The sequence below is a fragment of the Coturnix japonica genome, chromosome 5 (assembly GCF_001577835.2).
Source record: "Coturnix japonica isolate 7356 chromosome 5, Coturnix japonica 2.1, whole genome shotgun sequence".
In the NCBI taxonomy this organism is placed as follows: Eukaryota; Metazoa; Chordata; class Aves; order Galliformes; family Phasianidae; genus Coturnix; species Coturnix japonica.
The window spans coordinates 2,035,078-2,048,405 of NC_029520.1; the positions used below are offsets into that span (position 1 = coordinate 2,035,078).

Genomic DNA, 13,328 nt, shown 5'->3' on the forward strand with positions numbered 1-13,328 from the left:
AAAGAGAGAGATAGCAGTGAATCTCTACTTTGTTTGGCTCTGCTTTAACTCTGGTTTTCAGTTGGTTTGTTCACAGATAGCTGAAGAACTTTGGCCAATATAATGCTCTTTCAAGGCTGTGGTCAGCATTCTGATGAACTGCAGAGTTCTTGAATAAAGGATGAGCATATGATCTGGATGGCAAGGATTTCTTGTCTCTACAGAAGTGTAAATGTCCAATGGAAGTATAGGGATGCAGAAAATTCACCTTCTGCAGCTGATACATTTTAAGTAAGAGCACAGCAGTGACACAGCTCCCAGCAGTCAGTCTCTCTTACCCTTAAGACATTGTACAAAGAGACACAGTCTTCCTGCTATCACCTGAGCTTCAGGCTTCCTGTTCCAAGTGCAAGATTCAGTCTCTGGGGAGACCTCATTGGGGTCTTCCAGTATTATGAAGGGAGAGCTCATTAGCAGGAAGGGGAGTGACTTTTCATGTGAATCTAATAGTGACAGGACAAGGGGGAATGGCTTTCTACTAGAGGGGAAATGAAGGTTAGATGGTAGGGGGGAGATTCTGTTACTCAGAGGCCTCAAGCATTGCTGCCCGAGACTGTAGGTGCTCCTTCCCCATAGGTGCTGAAGGCCAGGCTGAATGGGGCCCTGGGTAGCCTGAGCTGGTGGAGGACAATCAGCTCATGACAGGGTAGTTCAAGCTCAATGATCTTTAAGGTTTCCTCCAAACTAAGGCCATATTATATTTCAATGATCCCATAAGACATCTGATAGCTCTGCATGCTTGTTCATTGTCTCAGATCCCGGTTTTCCAATAAATCTTCCTCTTAAGATGAGAAGAAGCACATGCAGTAGAATCATAGAATCACAAAGTTGGAAGAGGACCCTACAAAGATTGTTCTATCCAACCATCCTCCCTTTATCATACCTACAGCAAACCACTAAACCTAGCTCCTAGCACCCTATCTAGACACTTCTTGAACACGTGCCAGGGATGGTGACTCCACCACCTCTGGGCAGCCTGTTTGAACCTCATCCCATTCAACCTCAGCCCAGCAATCCAAATCCCTCTGGAGGGCCTCCCTCTCAGGCAGATCTCCAACCTGCTTTTTCATCCATGCTGGCTGGGCCTGATCCCCTGGAATGCCACTCAACATGCTGTCTGAGCTCACCCAAGATGAGTTTGCTCCATAACTTTCCCAGGTACTGAGGTCAGGCTGACGGGCCTGTTAGTTCCCTGAATCTCTTTACGACCCTTCTTGTAGATGGGAGCCACAGCAGCCAGCCTCCAATCCTCTGGACGCTCTCCATTTAACCAGGAGTGCTGGTAGATGGCAGAGAGCAGCTCAGCCAGCTGCCAGCTCCCTCAGCACCTGAGGGTGGAGCCCATCCAGTCCCATGGACTTGTGGCAGTTCCAGGTAGAGGAAGGAGCTCTTTAACTGCCTCCTCCTGAATCACTGGGGTGTATTTTGCCCCCTTTACCCTTAAGAGCAACTCCCAAGGGACCTGTGCTACAAGTGTCCTGAACAGGTCAAAGTCTATGATGGTATCTACTACTGCTTGGTTACAGATAAGAAGTTTGCATACAAGAATTATGAGCAGTTTGTAACACCTTTGGTTTCCTGTTGGCTTTACGTTGATTAAAACTGATTTTTTTAAAGTTGGATTTTTCAGAATCCATGTGGTCCAGTATTTCCACAGACTACCAAAGATTTCTCCTGTCAATATAAAACAATGAAACCTGTCTGAGTATGTGAGTGTATATACCTTGTCATGCTTACGTGCATAGCAGAATATGCAATCTGGACAGCCACGATGTATTGAATAAAGGAAGTCTTGTCCTCGTGTGTTTTTCTGAAAACTACATCTTGAATGAACCACTTTACAAGCATGTTTATATCATGGTAGAAGACAGTGTTCTTGCCTTCACTCGCTTACTCAACAATTGTTGTTCTTTCCTGCTCTTGGCGTATTTCAAGAAACTGTTGGGCATTAGCTTTCACCCTACCTAAAGCTGAAAATACACAAACAGCATTGAAACAGCATTGAAACAGCGTGGCTGCATGGAAATGTAATACCTGAATCGATGGGAGCAGCTGGTGGCCTAGTGAAGGTCTGGTTATTTTCTTTTTTTAAAATAAGATAAGAGTGGAATAAAGATAAATACATGATTTCAAGTCTTGTGTTTGGACAGTATCTCGAGCAGAAGAAAGCTTAATTTCTATCATTGCTTACAGTGGGTTACGGAGTGGCTGTTGGTTTTGCTGCTATGCCTGAGTCTCAGTACTAGCATCTAAGCATATTAAGTAGTTGTGAGGATGTAAGGAGGGGGATTTCAATCCATAAAGCAAAAAGCAAGATGGTAACATGAGCTGGTAAGACTAAAAAAATGAAAAGGAAAATGAAAACAACACCCGTAAGGCAATGTAAGAGGCCAAAGGTCAGCAGAGGAAGCATCACTGTGCTCTTCTGTATGCTGAGCGCAAGAGCATTGATATGGGGTATTTAGTTTAGGGCTGTGTGGACTTGCACGTGCTGGCTGGATGCTGGAAGAGAAGAGAGGGTTAGCTGAAGAAACTGCCCACAACAGTAAAGTACACCAAGTTCAAGGCAATCAGGAGCTCCAGAGAGGTTCAAAGTAATGATAGAGGAGGAGCTCAAATACCGAAAATGAATCGTTCAGTGTCCAATTTATGTCATCAAATGACCCTGGAGACAGTATTAGTGATCTTAGATGACTTTGGTGACTTCGAATGACCCCTGTGACCTAATTTGTGACCTCCGATGACCTTCTCGTGTCCTCAGATGACCTTTGCGAAGCAGATTTTTTAGGAGCTGTGACCTTTGACCTAATTAGTGACCACGAATGACACCTTTGGCCTAATTAGTGACCTCTGATGACCATTTTCGTGTCCTCACGATGACCTTTGAGAAGCGAATTTTTTCAGAGCGGTGACCTTTGTACTAATAGTGACCTCAGATGACCTTTGGTGGCCTTAGATGACCCCAGTGACCTAAATTATGACTTCGATGACCTTTTTGTGTCCTCAGATGACTGTTGGTGACCTGGAATGATCCTGTGACCTAATTAGTGACACTCCTGATGACCTCTTTCGTGTCCTCAGATGACATTCGCAAATTGAATTTTCGAGCGGTGACCTTTGTCCTAATTAGTGACCTCAGATGACCTTTGGTGACCTTGAATGACCCCGGTGACCTAATTAGTGACCTCAGATGACCTTTCGTGTCCTCAGATGAACATTCACAAACCGGATTTTTCGAGCGCTGACCTTTCACCTAATTAGTGACCTCAGATGACCCTTGGTGACCTGGAATGAGCCCTGTGACCTAATTAACTGACCTCGACGACCTTTTGTGTCTTAGATGAGCTTTGTGAAAGCGAAATTTTTCGAGCGGTGAATGACAGGGGGTCATTTGAGGTCACTAATTAGGTCAAAGGTCACAGCTCTAAAAATTCGAATGGTGACCTTTGACCGACTTATTCGACAGGGTCATTCGAGGTCACTAATTAGGTCAAAGGTCACAGCTCTAAAAATACCAGCGCGCTGACCTTTGACCGACTTATCGACAGGGGTCATTCGAGGTCACTAATTAGGTCAAAGGTCACAGCTATAGAGAATCCAGTGGTGACTCTTTGAGCCGACTTATCGACCAGGGGTCATTCGAGGTCACTAATTAGGTCAAAGGTCACAGTTCTAAAATATTCGAGCGGTGACCTTTGACCGACTTATCGACAGGGGTCATTCGAGGTCACTAATTAGGTGCTAAAGGTCACTCCTCTAAAAATTCGAGCGGTGACCTTTGACCGACTTATCGACAGGGGTATTTGAGGTCACTAATTAGGTCAAAGGTCACAGCTCTAAAAATATGAGCGTGACCTTTGACCAACTTATCGACAGGGGTCATCCGAGGTCACTAATTAGGACAAAGGTCATTGCTCTGAAAATCCCAGCGGCGACCTTTGACCGACTTATTGACAGGGGTCATTCGAGGTCACTAATTAGGTCAAAGGTCACAGCTCTAAAAATACCAGCGCTGACCTTGACCGACTTATCGACAGGGTCATTCGAGGTCACTAATTAGGTCAAAGGTCACAGCTCTAAGAATCCGAGCGGTGACCTTTGACCGATCTTATCGACAGGGTCATTCGAGGTCACTAATTAGGTCAAAGGTCACAGCTCTAAGAACCGAGCGGTGACGCTTTGACCGACTTATCGACAGGGTCAATTCAAGGTTCAACTAATTAGTGGTCAAGGTCACAGCTCAAAAATTCAAGCGGCGACCTTTCGACCGATCTTATCGACTGGGGTCATTCGATGGTACTAATTAGGTCAAAGGTCCAACCGATCTGATTAAATCCCAGCGGTGACCTTTGACGCGAACATTATCGACAGGGGTCATTCGAGGTCCACTAATTAGGTCCAAAAGTGTCACAGCTCTAAAAAATCCGACTGTCGACCCTTTGACCGACTTATCGACTCATGGGGTCATTCGAGGTCACTAATTAGGTTGAAGAGGTGAAAGGTCACAGTTCTAAAAATCCCAGCGGTGACCTTTGACCGACTTATCGACAGGGGTCATTCGAGGTCACTAATTAGGTCAAAGGTCACTGATCTCAAAATCCCAGCTGTGACCTTTGACCGACTTATAGGCAGGGGTCATTTGAGGTCACTAATTAGGTCAAAGGTCACAGCTCTAAAAATACGAGCGGTGACCGTTGACCGACTTATCGACAGGGGTCATCCGAGGTCACTAATTAGGTCAAAGGTCACCGATCTGAAAATCCCAGCGCTGACCTTTGACCGACTTATCGACAGGGGTCATTCGAGGTCACTAATTAGGTGAAAGGTCACAGCTCCAAAAATCCCAGCAATGACCTTTGACCGACTTATCGACAGGGGTCATTCGAGGTCAACAATTAGGTCAAAGGTCACAGCTATAGAAATTCGAACGGTGACCTTTGACCGACTTATCGACAGGGGTCATTCGAGGTCACTAATTAGGTCAAAGGTCACAGCTCTAAGAATCCGAGCGTTGACCTTTGACCGACTTATCGACAGGGGTCATTCGAGGTCACTAATTAGGTCAAAGGTCACAGCTCTAAAACTTCGAGCAGCGACCTTTGACCGACNGCGACCTTTGACCGACTTATCGACAGGGGTCATTCGAGGTCACTAATTAGGTCAAAGGTCACTGCTATTGAAATTCGAGCGGTGACCTTTGACCGACTTATCGGCAGGGGTCATTCGAGGTCACTAATTAGGTCAAAGGTCACTAATTAGGTCAAAGGTCACAGCTCTAAAAATCCCAGCGGTGACCTTTGACCGACTTATCGACAGGGGTCATTCAAGGTCACTAATTAGGTCAAAGGTCACTAATTAGGTCAAAGTTCACAGCTCTAAAAATTCGAGCGCTGACCTTTGACTGACTTATCGACATGGGTCATTTGAGGTCACTAATTAGGTCAAAGGTAACAGCTCTAAAAATTAGAGCGGTGACCTTTAACCGACTTATCGAGAGGGGTCATTCGAGGTCACTAATTAGGTCAAAGGTCACTAATTAGGTCAAAGGTCACAGCTCTAAAAATTCCAGCGGTGACCTTTGACCGACTTATCGACAGGGGTCATTCGAGGTCACTAATTAGGTCAAAGGTCACCTCTCGAGAAATTCGAGCACTGACCTTTGACCGACTTATCGACAGGGGTCATTCGAGGTCACTAATTAGGTCAAAGGTCACAGCTCTAAAAATCTCAGCGGTGACCTTTGACCGACTTATCGACTGGGGTCATTCGAGGTCACTAATTAGGTCAAAGGTCACAGTTCTAAAAATACGAGCGGTGACCTTTGACCGACTTATCGACAGGGGTCATTCGAGGTCACTAATTAGGTCAAAGGTCACCGCTCTAAAAATACGAGCGGTGACCTTTGACCTAATTAGTGACAGGGGTCATTCGGGGTCACTAATTAGGTCAAAGGTCACAGCTCTAAAAATCCCAGCGGTGACCTTTGACCGACTTATCGACAGGGGTCATTCGAGGTCACTAATTAGGTCAAAGGTCACTAATTAGGTCAAAGGTCACAGCTCTAAAAATTCGAGCGGTGACCTTTGACCCAATTATCGACAGGGGTCATTCGAGGTCACTAATTAGGTCAAAGGTCACATCTTAAAAAACTTGTTTCAGAAAGGTCACCTAAGGACATGGAAAGGTTATCGTATGTCAGTAATTAGGTCACAGGGGTCTACTGAGGTCACCAAAGTTCATCTGAGGTCATTAATTAGGTCTGCAGGGTCATTTGATGACATAAATTGGACACTGAAAGATTCACTTTCGGTATTTGAGCACCTCCTCTATCATTACTTTGAACCTTTCTGGAGCTCCTGATTGCCTTGAACTTGGTGGTACTTTACTGTTGTGGGCAGTTTCTCAGCTACCCTCTCTTCTTCCAGCATCCAGCCAGCACGTGCAAGTCCACACAGCCCTAAACTATGATATGATATGGTATCCCCATATCATGCCTCTTGTACTCAGTGTACAGAAATAGCAACAGTGATGCTTCCTCTGCTGACCTTTGGCCTCTTACATGCCTTACAGGTGTTGTTTTCATTTTTCTTTCATTTTTTAGTCTTACCTGCTCATGTTACCATCTTGCTTTTGCTTTATGGATTGAAATCCCCCTCCTTACATCCTCACAACTTACTTAATATGCTTAGATGCTAGTACTGTGGTTCAGGATAGCAGCGAAAACCAACAGCACTCTGTACCCACTGGTAAGCAATGATATGATAGAAATTAAGCTTTCTTCCTGCTCGAGATACTGTCAAACACAAGACTTGAAATCATGTATTTATTTTATTCCACTCTTATTTATTTAAAAAAAGAAAATAACCAGACATTCACTGGGCCACCAGCTGCTCCCATCGATCAGTTTTATTACATTCCATGCAGCCAACGCTGTTTCAATGCTGTTTGTGTATTTTCAGCTTTAGAGTAGGGTGAAAGCTAATGCCCAACAGTTTAAATACCAAGAGCAGGAAAAGAACAACACTGTTGAGTAAGCGAGTGAAGGCAAGAACACTGTCTTCTACCATGATATAAACATGCTTGTAAAGTTGTTCATCAAGATGTAGTTCAGAAAAACACACAGGGACAAGACTTCACTTTATTCAATACATCGTGGCTGTCCAGATTGCATATTCTGCTATGCACATAAACATGACAAGGTATATACACTCACATACTCAGACAGGTTTCATTGTTTTATATTGACAGGAGAAATCTTGGCAGTCTGTGTAATGCTGGACACGTGGATTCTGAAAAATCCAACTTAAAAATCAGTTTAATCAACGTAAGCCAACAGGAAACCCAAGGTGTTACAAACTGCTCATAATTTCTTGTATGCAAACTTCTCTATCTGTAACCAAGCCAGTTCAAAAGTGCAGAAGTAGATACCATCATTGCTCAGAGATGAATTTTATTGCTAGATTCACTCTTTAGCTTAGAATTTTAAATACAAAAACAAACAAAAAAACCTACTATAAACAAAAAAAAAAAAAGCAAGCCCTGCTTTACAGAGATGTCCTCATCTTCAGCCAGGACTTAGCTGGTAGATTCCAGTAAAACTGTTGGGTTTCTGAAGAGATTACTCCACTGCTAACAGTGATACAGCTGAGCAGTGCAACTACAAGGCTAAGTGTGATCCTTCCCACTTCAATTAGACACAGCACATTCGTTAGTGGCAGCTAAGACACAGCTGGGCCTACAGATTGAAAATCCCATAAGGAACTACTGCTTATGGTAGTTTAATGCAAAACTAATTAATTGTAGGCAGTATGTAACTAGTAAAGTTACGCCATGATTTATATCACGTTAAAGAACACAATAATTTATGGTCATATTGGTCAGACCACAGCACACCAAGGAGTTCCATACGCTGATTCCATGACTCTGCATTTTGTTATCTATCAGCAATCCCTATTATAGGAATAGCTTGACTGTTTAGATCATTACAGTCACTTTGCCCACCCACATCATTTTATCTGAAACCCTCATGCACGAGTGCTACATCTAATGCCCCAATTGGTAACTCCAAACATGCTGTGTGCTGCCACTCTCACAGAAGAGAGCTTTCAGACAACATCTTTTTTAGGGGAGAAAAAGGAGACTGGTGGTGTATACCTTCCCCACCTGTGTCCTTGACTGAAACCAGAGTTAAGATTAGAAATGGAAAACAATATCGTGACCTTTTTAATTTTACAAAGGACTTATAAATGTCTGCTTGCTTGCTGTGGAACACTGTTACCAAGTGGACAAAAGCATTTTCCCTTTCCACAGTTTATTTCACATCATATAGCCCATAAAGATTTTGCAAAGCATTGACTCCTAACAACTCCAGTTTCACCCTGTCCTGATGGGTCTCCCAGGCTGCCGCCTGTCTCTCACCATGACGCACATCTCCATGTGTCTTGTAATGGTTTCCTTGAGTCCATTCAGCTTCTCTGCTATCAGCATTCACCACTTTAAGTAAATAAAAGTAGTTAATGTTTACTTACCTCAATTGAAGCAGTAAACTATTTGTTTGCTTTGCGATTATCATGGTGACGCTACATTATAGAACAAGACAAATGAGGTTGAAGGTTAATCCCCTGCCTGGGAGAAAAATGCATCACACCCAGCTGGACTGTACTACACCTATGTGAAACACTGCACATTTGTTTGCCGTTTAACCAGCAGAGCTGAGCAAGTTGACTGTCACATAGGGCAGAGGCACCTTGCTTAGCAGTTGCTTATTAGGAGAAAGCTAGAAGGGGTCTGCATTTCCTGATATTAATGAATATTGCTAGAGGAGCAGCAACATCTGCTTCGGGGCTCTGTGCCTTTCACAAAAATTTGGGCCCCCTGTGATAGACCTCCGCAAGTTCTTTAAAGCTGGATTTAGCTCTGCTTCAAGTCTTTTGAGGTAAGTTGTGCTAGTTTTCATAAAAAAGACAAAGAAAACAATAAAGAAAATCAGTGAGGAGACTGGAGGCAAAAAAAAGACCACAAAGTAAAGTATTCTATGAGGGGAGGACAGAGACTGGTTCCAAGGGAGAACAATGAGACAATGCAAAGTTCATGTGCTTGTTCTAAAAGCACAGGCTTTAAACAGCACTTACTGAAGCCGAAAGAGCTCAGATTCCAACTACTTCCTCCTTGCTTTTCTGTGAGTCACATCCTGCTGCCACAGCCTTTGTGCATAGATGCATTAAAAGAAGTGATACAGGACGTAGTCTTTCCCTTAACAAAATCAGCATAAATGAAGCACAACCTTAATAAAGACAACAAATTATTCTGCAGCACTTTTTAGGTGCATCTTAGAGGATGAGTAGACACCTAAATGGCAGTGCCTTGCTGTGAAAGGTACTACATCCTGCTCCCTTCACATCAGTGGCAGAACATATACTAATAGGAATGCAACAGGGTTTGTATTTTGTTAAATATCATCAGCTTTGGTTTCCATCTCTACTGTGTGTTTAATGGGCCTGCTGGGAAAAAAAAAATTGGATGCCACTAAACCTGTGGTCAAGGCAGAGCACCACATGGTGTCCATGAACTTCATGAGTTTGGCAGATACTAATTCAGAAAGTAAAACACCTTGTTTTTGAACGTTGAATATCATGCATCAAAGAATAAATTTCACTTTGAATTGTCCCAGTGACTCACTAACACTCCGAAGCAAAAAGGTCCATATTCTGGAGCTCACCAGGGCTGCTGTATCCACACCTTTACAGATGGACACCTACATGGGCTGAAAATTGTGTGAAAATAATAGGTTAAATGCTGCCCATTTAAAACAAACATTGTATTTTCCCTGATGATTTGTGTTTATTCAATAGAAAGAGCCAAGTAGAGAATGTGACCAACAAGCTCTGCTTAGTGAATTCTCATCTCACTGACATTTCTTAGTCTGGTAATCCTAGCTGCTCCTCAGGGACTCTGGGCTTAATATTTCAGTATCTCACCTTGAAGGATGTGAGGCCTAAAAATAATTCCTCAGATAAAACCTCAGGAATATACTTCCTCAGGAATGCAAAAGCTAAAGAATGAAGCCTCGATACAAGTGGTGGTGAAATAGATATTGAGAAGAAAACCCAGCAGGTATTTGTATTGTTACTTGTAGGAAACTCTCAGCAATTATATCATCAAATATCATCAGCTTTGGTTTCCGTCTCTACTGTGTGTTTAATGGGCCTGCTGGGAAAAAAAAAATCTGATACCACTAAACCTGTGGTCAAAGCAGAGCACCACACGGTTTCCATTAACTTCATGAGTTTGGCAGATACTAATTCAGAAAGCAAAACACCTAGTCCACACTGTGGACAAGCTGGGTGATACCAGTGTTTCTTTGCTCTTTGGATCTGTCTTCAATAGCTTTCTTACACAGCAGCCTGCTTTTCATTACCACTTAAAATAGACATTACTGCTAGAGTTATACCTTTTATGGTATTTTTCCCTTCCAGCACTACTACTTTTAATCCTTAAATTAAAAATGTTCTGGTTTTCTCTGACATCGCAGTCACATCTATCTTTTTTTGAGAACTTGACAATAATACAGCCAGAATAACCACATGCTTGAGAAAGAACTAAGCTGAAAATGAGCTCTTACCTTGTATCAGGAAATCAGCTACCAGCTGGTCAGTCCTGAACACTGCTGTAAAGTCTGGACAGTTGCACTGCTTTCATGCTGATGCTTCAAGCCAGCTGAATTCTGCATTCACATCGTGGGGAACACCTGAAATATTGGAGATGAATCATAAGCTTACTTCTTGTTGAATATCATGCATCAAAGAATAAATTTCACTTTGAATTGTCCCAGTGACTCCCTAACACTCCAAAGCAAAAAGGTACTCCATGTTCTGGAGCTCACCAGGGCAGCAGCATTTCCAACTAGCATCTAGGTTTTCTTCTCTGCTACAACAACATTAATAAGGCTGCTACCAAACCTCGGTGGTCAGAGTAGTTTTTGCTGCTCTTCCTTTGAATAGCTTATTGGGAATCAGGAGCTATTAAATGATAAAGGGCTAAGCAGAATGAATATGACACCAGCAGCTGAAGATTGAGACATCAGAGAGAAGATTAGAAATAACTGAATGATGTTTAAAACAGCAAAGTGATTGTTTTCATAGCAGAAAAGCTTTCTGACACAAAATATATCGGTATACAGAGCTAATTCCTGGAAGAAACATTGGCAGCCCACTGACTGAGGAGTCCAATAGGTTTATGGAAATTCAGTATGAGACAGAAAAAATACTTGGTGAAAAGTTATCTAAGCACTTGCTGTTTCTAACTAACTTCTGTTAGTGCTGAGTGCCACAGGAGTATAACTTCTGAACAAGTAGTAATTAGAAAGCAATACGGAGCTCAGAAATTATTCTTATTTCAGCCATTTCTAAGGGCACTTTTAATTGGCATTATTAAAATGCAAATGCCCCCAGATATGAATAAGGACATAGTTCTAAACTCTTCCCTAAATTATTCCATGTTTCTCAGTGAGATTCTTTCAGAATGGGCAACTTGTCTCCTGCTGCCCATTTAAAATATTAAGAGAGAGAAACTTTGGTGAATTCTGAGCTAAGCCATCTTGAAACTCCTTTGCAGTGAAAAAGAGAGAAGTGGCTCAAGAAAGGTATCAGTGAATCACAGAATCATAGGGGTTGGAAGGGACCTCCAGAGATCATCGAGTCCAACCCTCCTGCCAAAGCAGGTTCCTTACACCAGGTTGTACGGGTCAGCATCCAGGTGGGTCTTGAATATCTCCAGAGAAGGAGACTCCACAACCCCCCTGGGCAGCCTGTTCCAGTGCTCTGTCACCCTCACCGTAAAGAAGTTCTTGCACATATTCGTGCAGAACTTCCTATGCTCCAGTTTCTGGCTGTGTCCCCTTGTCCTGTCTCTACACACTGCTGGAAAGAATCTGGCCTCACTAGTTTGCCCCCCACACCTCACATATTTATAGACCTGGATCAAGTCCCCTCATCAGCAAGAGTGCTGGAAAGCCAACCTTCAACACATTCAAAAGACTCCGAGCACTAGAATGCATGTATACATTCCTATAAAGAGTTCTGAAAAGAATGAACACTCACCCCTGGGTTGGTCTGGTAGAAGAGCAGAGAGCTGCTTCTTGTAAACCTCCTGCACCTGAAGGAGCTGTGACTGAATGTAATTCATCAAGGACATGTGGTGCTGACACCAGTTTCTGCACTTAATTGAAAGAAAGCATTTTTCCATTAGTCACTTGTGCCAAAAGGATAATAATGTTTTAAAAAAATGCCTTATTTTCCAGAGATCTCACTATCACTTAGATAGTTCCTAACTTCCTAATATGAAAATTTCTGTTGCAACACAGGATGCAGTGACTTTGAGCAATGATTTTCTCTTATCATAAAATATTTCTTATATATATTAGCAAAATTGTTTCCTGGTGTAAATTAATAGCAGTGGTGCGTACAAAGTACAAATGCACGTACTTTATTATAAAACATACTACTAAAACATTATTATTAAGATGAAAAGACCCTGCCAGATGCATTCAACAACTAACAATACGGTCAGGCTAAAAACCACCACAAAACACCCCCCACAAAACTGCAAAAGATTTAATTTACTGGTTGGTGGATATTTACCAGTTATCTGGGAATGGACATGTGCTAGATAGCAATGGAGCACACAGTACATGAAACAAACAGCACATGTCTGAATGTCAGCTAAGCACATACACTTATTTGTGTTTTAGTAGAAATCTAAACCTCTAGCAGCTTGAAACAAAGCTCTCTTGGTAGCTTCAGCATCTGGAGATAAAGTTATTGTGCTTCCAAAGCAGACTATGAAATTTCTGACAGAGAGGAATTGGCACTGTCAGACCTGCTTGAGCCATCAAGGAACACTGAAGGCTGTACTTCTCCTGCTTCAGGCACTTATCAGCTCAACAGCGTTACAGGCTCGGAGATGCAATTCTTTTCCCTTAATTTGTTTTTCCTTTTGCTTTGAGATAAGCCCATGACACCATTGAACACTATTTATTCCAAAAATGATCTCTGAAGGAAACTGAGAACTGACCAGGCACCTGCAACAACTTTGTACTGTCTTATTTATAGCATAGCCAATACATCCTCCTAAAGGCTGAAGAAACAAGCCTTTACGTTTGGTTTTTGCAGCGTTTATAGGTAATCTCTGAATCTATAAATAATAAAAGAATTTAAAAGGGATGCTTTACAGGTTGAGTTCACAGAACCTTCCCAATCTGCTCCCCCTCTTTTGATTTACAGATCCTGTGG

At 42.6% G+C, this 13,328-nt stretch overlaps 1 long non-coding RNA gene across 2 annotated transcripts; it reads right to left on the reverse strand.

The window, feature by feature from the left end:
- Nucleotides 1-7,161: 7,161 nt before the first annotated feature.
- On the reverse strand, nucleotides 7,162-12,250 carry LOC107314261. 2 transcript variants are annotated; one of them, XR_001555320.2, is made up of 4 exons: nucleotides 12,138-12,250; nucleotides 10,661-10,786; nucleotides 9,758-9,802; nucleotides 7,162-8,984 (listed from the first exon to the last, which is right to left on the reverse strand). It is a non-coding gene; the product is annotated as an uncharacterized LOC107314261 (long non-coding RNA). The 2 variants fall into 2 exon arrangements; XR_001555319.2 differs by having other exon boundaries at nucleotides 7,162-9,802.
- Between the last annotated feature and the right edge of the window lie 1,078 nt (nucleotides 12,251-13,328).